General features: G+C 49.2%; 1 pseudogene across 1 annotated transcript; it reads right to left on the bottom strand.

Annotated features, from left to right (window-relative positions):
- Window positions 1-1,858: 1,858 nt before the first annotated feature.
- On the bottom strand, window positions 1,859-3,972 carry LOC311222036 (dynein light chain 1, cytoplasmic-like; annotated as a pseudogene). Its single transcript has 3 exons — window positions 3,963-3,972; window positions 2,220-2,272; window positions 1,859-2,111 (listed from the first exon to the last, which is right to left on the bottom strand). The product of its transcript is annotated as a dynein light chain 1, cytoplasmic-like (transcript).
- Between the last annotated feature and the right edge of the window lie 3,537 nt (window positions 3,973-7,509).

Below are 7,509 nucleotides of genomic sequence, written 5' to 3'. Positions count from 1 at the left end.
CCTAGAGAAAGGTTTTGCAAAAATCAACAGTTTATGAAGAAGAAAAGGGGGGAACTGTGGGAATAGAAATGTTGTTTTTGCAGAGTTACATTGTTTAGAGGGAAGGAATGTGGTACTGAGATATGCTTACAGTGATGAGAAAGCTTAGCAGGAGACCTTGTAAAATGCAGACAACCAGATTCCTTAGGACAATTAGGTGAAAATTGCAGTGTTAAGTCAAGTCAGATAAGTGAAGAAACATTACCCCTTCAAGCAGTAAAAACGTCAAAAGAAATTTGAAATTTAACAGGCCAGCAACCGAAGGCCATGCGTTGTTTGTGAAGCATCAGATAGATTGTGAACCTGGATTACTCACTCAGTGGGGAAACAGGGGAGGGTCCTGTCATCAAAAGGTATATAAACTGTGTTTTGGAACTAGTAGGCGTGCTCTCCTGCTTGTGGGGCGCCCGCCATTGCAATTGCAAATAAATTACTACTTCACTGAGATCCTCGCCTGAGCCTAAGTTATTGGCTACGGAGTGTTTCTCACATAGGGCAGCTCATTCAGCAGCGTGGGCAGGGAGGCCTGAGTGGCACCATCAACGGCATCTTGCTGCTTCTTCTCTGACATGTCCGCATTCTTGATGCCTGCCTTTCAGACAGTCGCGGTTGCCTCAGGGGCTCTGCTCATGACGCCACTGCTCTGCTTTTGGGGTATTTGCTTCCAGGGCCTAGGAAAGTTGGGGATGCAGTACCCTTGGGGTTGGTTTTGGGCTCTGGGTTTGCCTTATCCCCTGCAGGGGCAGGCGTCTGCCCTGAGCCCGCGTCTCAGGAACGGCTCCTGCAGTCGTGGCTGCCCCTGTCCGGGGTGCTGCCGCTGCTTCTGGAACCTTCCTGCAGCCTCTGGCAGCTGGAGCCTGCTTGGCGGCCACATGTTGGGCTTGGCAGCCTGGGATCTGCGGGCCGTGCCTGCCCATGGAAATCAAAATTGTTAAAAAGGAAATGAAATTTGTTAAACAGGTCCTAACCCTCGTGAACCCATGTTGGCTGGGAGAAATGACTGCGTTGTCCTCCAGGTGCTCTTCAATAACTTCAAGGATAATCTTCTCCATAATTTTAGCAGGCACTGACCTGAGACTGACAAGCCTGTAATTACCGGGGTCTTCTTTTGTGCCCTTCTTGAAAACTGGTACAACTTTTGCCAGCTGCCGCTCTACTGGGACCTCTCCAGATTGCCAAGACCATAGAAAAATAATTGAGAGAGGTCCCGCAATGATGTCAGCCAGCTCTCCAAGCACTCTGGGATGAATCCCATCCGGATGCATGGACTTGTATGGATCCAAATCTTTTAATTTCAACATTTTAAATTGGGGCATGGCGTTTATTTTCCAAATCAAACTTCCAAGAGGCATCAGCAGAAAAAAAAACAGTTCGGGCTTTGTGACAGCATAGCCGTGTTTCTTAGTGTATCCAGCAATACAAGAAAATAAAAATAGGAGATGTTTGGAACAGGAAGAACAAAACACCGTCGGTATTCACATAGCACAAGCTGAAATGAGGCAACACTGTAGATGGCTAGAGAACTCTTAAAGACCAAACTCCTCCAACAGCTTTACTAGCAAAGATGAAAACTTTAAGAAAAAAAAATAATACAATAAATACAAACAAAAAAATATACAATAAATGCAATACATTTTTTTAGTATTTTTCCTTTTTATTTCCACAATGTGGAAATAAATGTGGACCTTCTGCTATAGCATGATCCCTGCCATTGCCCTTGAAGATCAAGGTTTGTTTCCTCAGGAAGACTGAAGTAACCAGCCATAGAAGCCAGCAAAGTCCTGTAACCAGATGCAAGTGTCAGTAGGAGTCCATGGTTCTAACCAGACTCGAAAAGAATAGCAACTTGGCTGAGCTAGAAGTAGGTGAAGTGCGTGCTCTCAGGAGTCACGTAGCTGCCGCAGTTCCTTCCTGTGATGCAGTGCCAAGTGGGATTCTATTTCTTGTCAAATTCCTTCCTGATGTGCGCAGCAATGCCTGCCCTTCTCGATGTGCTTCACCAAGGCCTGAGTGGCGCAATCAACAGCAACTTGCTGCTCCTCCTCTGACATGTCCGCATTCTTGATGACTGCCTTTCAGACAGCCGCGGTTGCCTCCAGGGCTCGGCTCGTGACGCCACCGTTCTGGTTTTGGGGTATTTGCTTCCAGGGCTTGGGAAAGTTGGGGATGCAATCTCCCACCATGTGCACAGGCAGTTTGCACCAAACAGGGAACACAGGCAATACCAGCAGCTCTGGGGGACATGGCACACACAGGGTGCACAGTGACACCAACAAGAGCAGTGGAGGTTGTGGTGTAAATGCTTGAAGTAACTAGGAAAATAAAACTAACATTCACATTTTTAAGGAAAAGGTACAGCATTGAAGAGGCTTTCAGGGTAGGGCATAACTGCATTACTTGAGCGTTTCCTAGGCTCCCAACCTTAGATGCTATCGCGCTGGGGAAACTTGGTGTGCTAGCTCTAAGGAACAGCATGGAGCGTAGAGTGGAGTGGAGACACCACGGCTAGGCTCTGTAATCAGGTGGGGCCTCGATTGTTCTTGTGCACAAAGCTGCACTTTTTGCCACCCTGAGCCAAAGACCTGTCATGTTTTGACAAATGCTGTACCCTAGTGTACTTTTTGCTCATTATAATATTATTATAATACCAAAACACACCTCCATCCCAAAAGCTACCCGCCTCCAAGGTGCGACCACCCCTCACTGAGCATGCGCTCTGAATTTCTCGGAGCCTATTACTTTAAACGGAGACGGGAAAACTTTACACCAATCATAACTAAGATATGCTTGACTAGAGCCACTCAAGCTCCACCTAAAAGATAGAAAATAATATAAATTGGCCCAAGAGAGAGGGGATGTTAGGGAAGATACCACCGTCAGGGGAGATACCATCCCGAGGAAATACAACATCCTTAGGACCTCCTGACTCCTGGGATCAGTCGACGGGCTGAGCCTCTCTTCCCCCTCCATTGGGACGCCTTTGGGTGAGATCTGAATACTTGCTTATAAATCTCTATAGAGTCTTTGATCCTTTTAACGTGTTTATTTCTAGGCTGCGCACCTGTGACACCTGTGACATCTGTGACACCTGTAAACACCTGTAACATCTGTAACATCTATAACATCTATAACACCTGTAACATCTGTAACACCTACAACACATATAACACCTGTAACAGCTGTAACACCTATAACACCTGTGTATTTTATGCATACTAGCTTGCTTTTGCAGACAGTCCCTATCACCGGCAATCCAAAAGAACCTGATTATCTGTTGCTGTAATAAACCATACTTGATTGCATTGTGATAACTCTCATTAAGTGCAACGAGGGTGAGGGTGGTTATCCATGATAGTTCAGTGTTCTGAATCTAACCAGACCCCCAGACGGTTAATGCATTTTTGGTGAATGTCCAGACGGACCCCCAGACCTTTAATGCATTGATGGTGAATGTCTGATGGGACCCCCAGACGGTTAACGTGTTTTTGGTGAATGTCCAACTGGTTCAGTACTCTGAATCCGACCAGGCCCGTAACGGTTAATCAGCTACACCCCTTAACGCGACAGAGGTCCAGACAGTCATGGAGAGCAGGTGGACCACTGCTTTGCCAGGATCCCCAGGAACATGAACGAACAACGGCTGGTGGCAGAGCCCCTGTCCCAGCCAGCCCAGGCAGGGGTGAGAAGCAAGGGCAAAAGACACAGCTAAACATCAAAGCCAGGCAGGAAAGAAAGGAATCCTGTGAGATGGCATGAAGAGGAAGAGATCATCATTCTCAACTCCTGGATCAACCCCAGGTTCCCCAGCCTCTGCCAGGACGCACAGGACGTTCCCCAGAAAGAGGGCAGCTCAGCCAGCAGCACGGATAGGGAGGCTGCAGCACAAGAAACAGAACACCCAACAAGCGCCTCTCCTGGCTCACTAAAGTCCATGGACCATTAGCTATTTCGCTGGCAGAACGTAACACCTCTCACCACAAGAGCAGCGGCAGGGAGCAGGCCAGCAAGTCCTCCTTCAGTGTGCACAAATGAGGTGTACAGAGCGCCTCCCCCCACAGCAGTGTCGCAAGAATCAAAGCCACCAGCCTGTCCCACTCCCAGTGAGCACAGCACTGTGGCGATGGCCGAGAGACAGGGACACGACCAACATGCCTCCAGTGCCTGTGACGAACATCTGTATGAAACAGCCCGGATCATCATCTCTGCAGTCCTACGCCGTGCTGTAGCCATGAGCCAGGGAGCCCCAAGCAAGGCACCAAGTGCTCCCTCGGCCGCAGGGCCCAGGGTGCCTCCTCCCACAGCAGAGCCTGCAGACTCTGCATCCTCAGCCTCTGCCTTGGCTGGAGGCCCTGTGGGGGAGGCCAGCGAAGCCCCTCTCGCTGCAGCAGCAGCAGAGGAAGAACGAAAAGAAGTGGCTTCTCCTTTGGCTGGAGGCCCTGTGCGCGAAGTCAGCAAAGACCCTCTCGGTCCAGGAGCAGTGCCGCAAGAAGGAGCAGTGGCTTCTCCCTGGGCTGGACAACCTGGGGAGGAAGCCAGTGAAGCCCCTCTTGGTCCAGCAGCAGCACCAGAGGAAGAAGAAATGGCTTCTCCTTTGACTGCAGAGCCTCTCAGGGAGGACAGCACAGATCTTCTCAGCCCAGCAGCAGCTGATGAAGCAGGAGCAGTGGCTTCTCCCTTGGTTCCTGGGCACCAGGTAAGCACAGAGCGCGTAGTGGGCACGAGGCCCTCAGGGAGCTTTGCAGCACCCACAGAAGCATCACAGGGAGACACAGGACAGCGCCCCAGTGTGAGAAAAGTCTCAATATTGTTTCCAGTCAGGGTCTTCTGTGAAGCTATTTTATTCACGGTTGCAATGGCGGGCCTCCTGCGAGCAGGAGCGCACACGAAGAGTATGCACACGAAGAGACCTTTTCTTCCCTATTACCCGACACCTGACTCATGGTGACCCTGTTTCCTCATGGGCTGTGTGCTACGGGTTTACAAACTCCTCGATGCCTTTCGATAGCATATATGTACAATTTTATTTGACCAACCTTTAATTTCTCCTTTTCCTTTCCTTCATCTCTCGTGACTAGAGGGCCTGTGATTTTTCTTTTTCTACTAATTTTGCGCAGCTCATGCTGGTTGTCTTAGCTATCCTCCTTATTCTGGGACAGCGGGACCTTCCCTTTATCTGCTTAATGTCCTCCCCACTGCTTTGCTACTGCCATGCCTGCACAATCCCTTTTGACTATGCAAGGTTAGCAGAGTTTTCCACTGCAAAAACACCAGCCACTGCAAAAACACAGCTTTGTTTCTCACAATGCCCCCCTCTTCTTTTCTCACTCCTATTGCTGTTTCTGCACTTCTACACGTCCTCCGTTCTTGAGCTTTTCCAACATTAGGGCCCAGTGGTTTTCTTCCAAAGTCAGGGGGATGCCAGATATGCAATGCCTTTATCATTGTAACACCAACAAACAGCTGTTTGAGCCAATTCCAGTCAGGTAACCGCAAAGTCAGTTTCTCCCAAATGTTTCTAAATCCCCTGGAAGCGTCATCTTGAGCCGCTCTGAGTAGGATTGGTTTCTTTCCCAAATACTTTGGAGATCAGTCACATTCGCCCCCTTTGATCTACATGCCTAGAGCAACTAGCAGTAATTACAGCACACTCTCTCCTCTGAGGCTACTAATAAACCGAATACCACTTGGTTCCAGAGTACTGTTTCTGACAAGCTTAGCTCCTCTCGCAGTGCCTGGGCTGCATGCAGAGTGTTATTTTGTAGTTCTTCAGTGAGTGAAATTCCCTGTTTCGGTTTCCTAGAGGATTATCTGGAGTCCTCGTAATTCTGCGTGCGGTCTCAAGGGGGCTTTGGCGTTGTGGGTCTTCAATAATAGGTACACGTGGAATTATTGCCCCCAGGGTGCAAGCTCCCTTCCAGCCAAGGGGCAACACCTTCCTGGATTTATTGCCGCAGAGCCAGTGCTACCCCTTGCCATTGGGGACAGGCCATCCCGTTACAGGATTCTCATGTTGTATCTGCTGTACAGCAACTTCTACTGTTACTGTTACAAGTGTTACTCTAGAGTGAGGAGTCACTCACTTCACAGCAGTACTTTGTCTCAAGCAGATCCGATACTTTGTCTCAAACACATACACTTACACATATACTTCCTTGCTGGTGCAGCTCCTGCTGCCTCTGCTGCAATATTAGGGTTAGAGGGAGCATAACTTGACTCCTCCTGCGGAAAAGGAGTCTTATTGTTTACATGTAAACTTGAAGCGGGAATTTTCATCGGACCTGTGTTGTGGCCAAAGGAGCAAAGTTCCTTTTAATGGCTTTTCAGGCCAGACAATTGAACAATATCTAACCTGTGCTTTTTTATCCTTTTCCCTAGTTTTGGGGTTGTTTTTCCAATTCCTTTTCTTTCTCCCCAAAGGACTAGCTTTACGCACCATTCTGAGGATTGTGCTTCTGAAGATCTCCAAGGATGGAGACGCCACAGCCTCTCGGGGCAACCTGTTCCAGCAAAGACACCGTTGTGTTACCAACACTGTTTCAGCCACAACTCTGAAGCATAGGACCTGCTTCAGCAGCCAGAGAAGCTGCGGGCTAAACAGCAGCGTGGCACAGCTGTGGCTCTGCCGCTGAAAGCTTCTCCACAGCTTGCTCTTAAAGCAAGGAGCAGGGAATCTTCCTGCGGCTGCCCAGGGCTTTCTTCTCGCAGCCCCGCCAGAGCAAGCCTCAAGACACCTCTCCGCCAGCTCCACCGCCTCCCTGGTGCCCGCCTTCTCTGGGAGCCCTTCACAGTGCCTAGAGCCACAGGCCTCTGGCTGCCCGGACACGGGAGGAATCCCTGCTCCTGCTCCTGCTCCTGCTCCTGCTCCTGCTCCTGCTCCAGCTGCACTGCCAGGGCTGCCCGATGGGCGTCCAAGCTCGAGTGCAGTCTCTGCTGATGTGTGGGCAGTCAGGCAAAAGAGCCAGGAAGCTTACGCGGACGACCGAGCAGAGCATCTCACAGAATCACAGAATTTCTAGGTTGGAAGAGACCTCAAGATCATCGAGTCCAACCTCTGAGCTAACACTAACAGTCCCCACTAAACCATATCCCTAAGCTCTACATCTAAACGTCTTTTAAAGACTTTCAGGGGTGGTGACTCCACCACTTCCCTGGGCAGCCTGCTCCAATGTCTAACAACCCTTTTGGTAAAGAAGTTCTTCCTCAGATCCAATTGTGAGGAATGTTTTAACAATTCGTGTCCATAAAGAACAGTCCTGTCTGCCTCTGGGCCCTGCACTGGCAATTTAATTCTTGAACCACAGATGCAGTGTGTCCCAGTCTCCCCCTCATTCTAGTCAATTTATCAAGTCTTCAGAAAATACTCCTCAAATTTATGAACCTGTTTGCTTTTGTTATTCTGAACTTCTATTTCTAACAGTTACAGCCTTTTTTTTGTCTTCTTCAGGATTAACTTAACACTGCTATAGGTGT

Source organism: Netta rufina (genome assembly GCF_964035555.1).
Source record: "Netta rufina genome assembly, chromosome: 1".
Classification (NCBI taxonomy): domain Eukaryota; kingdom Metazoa; phylum Chordata; class Aves; order Anseriformes; family Anatidae; genus Netta; species Netta rufina.
Note: the sequence above shows the minus strand (reverse complement) of the source record. Positions and strands in the feature narration are given on the sequence as shown.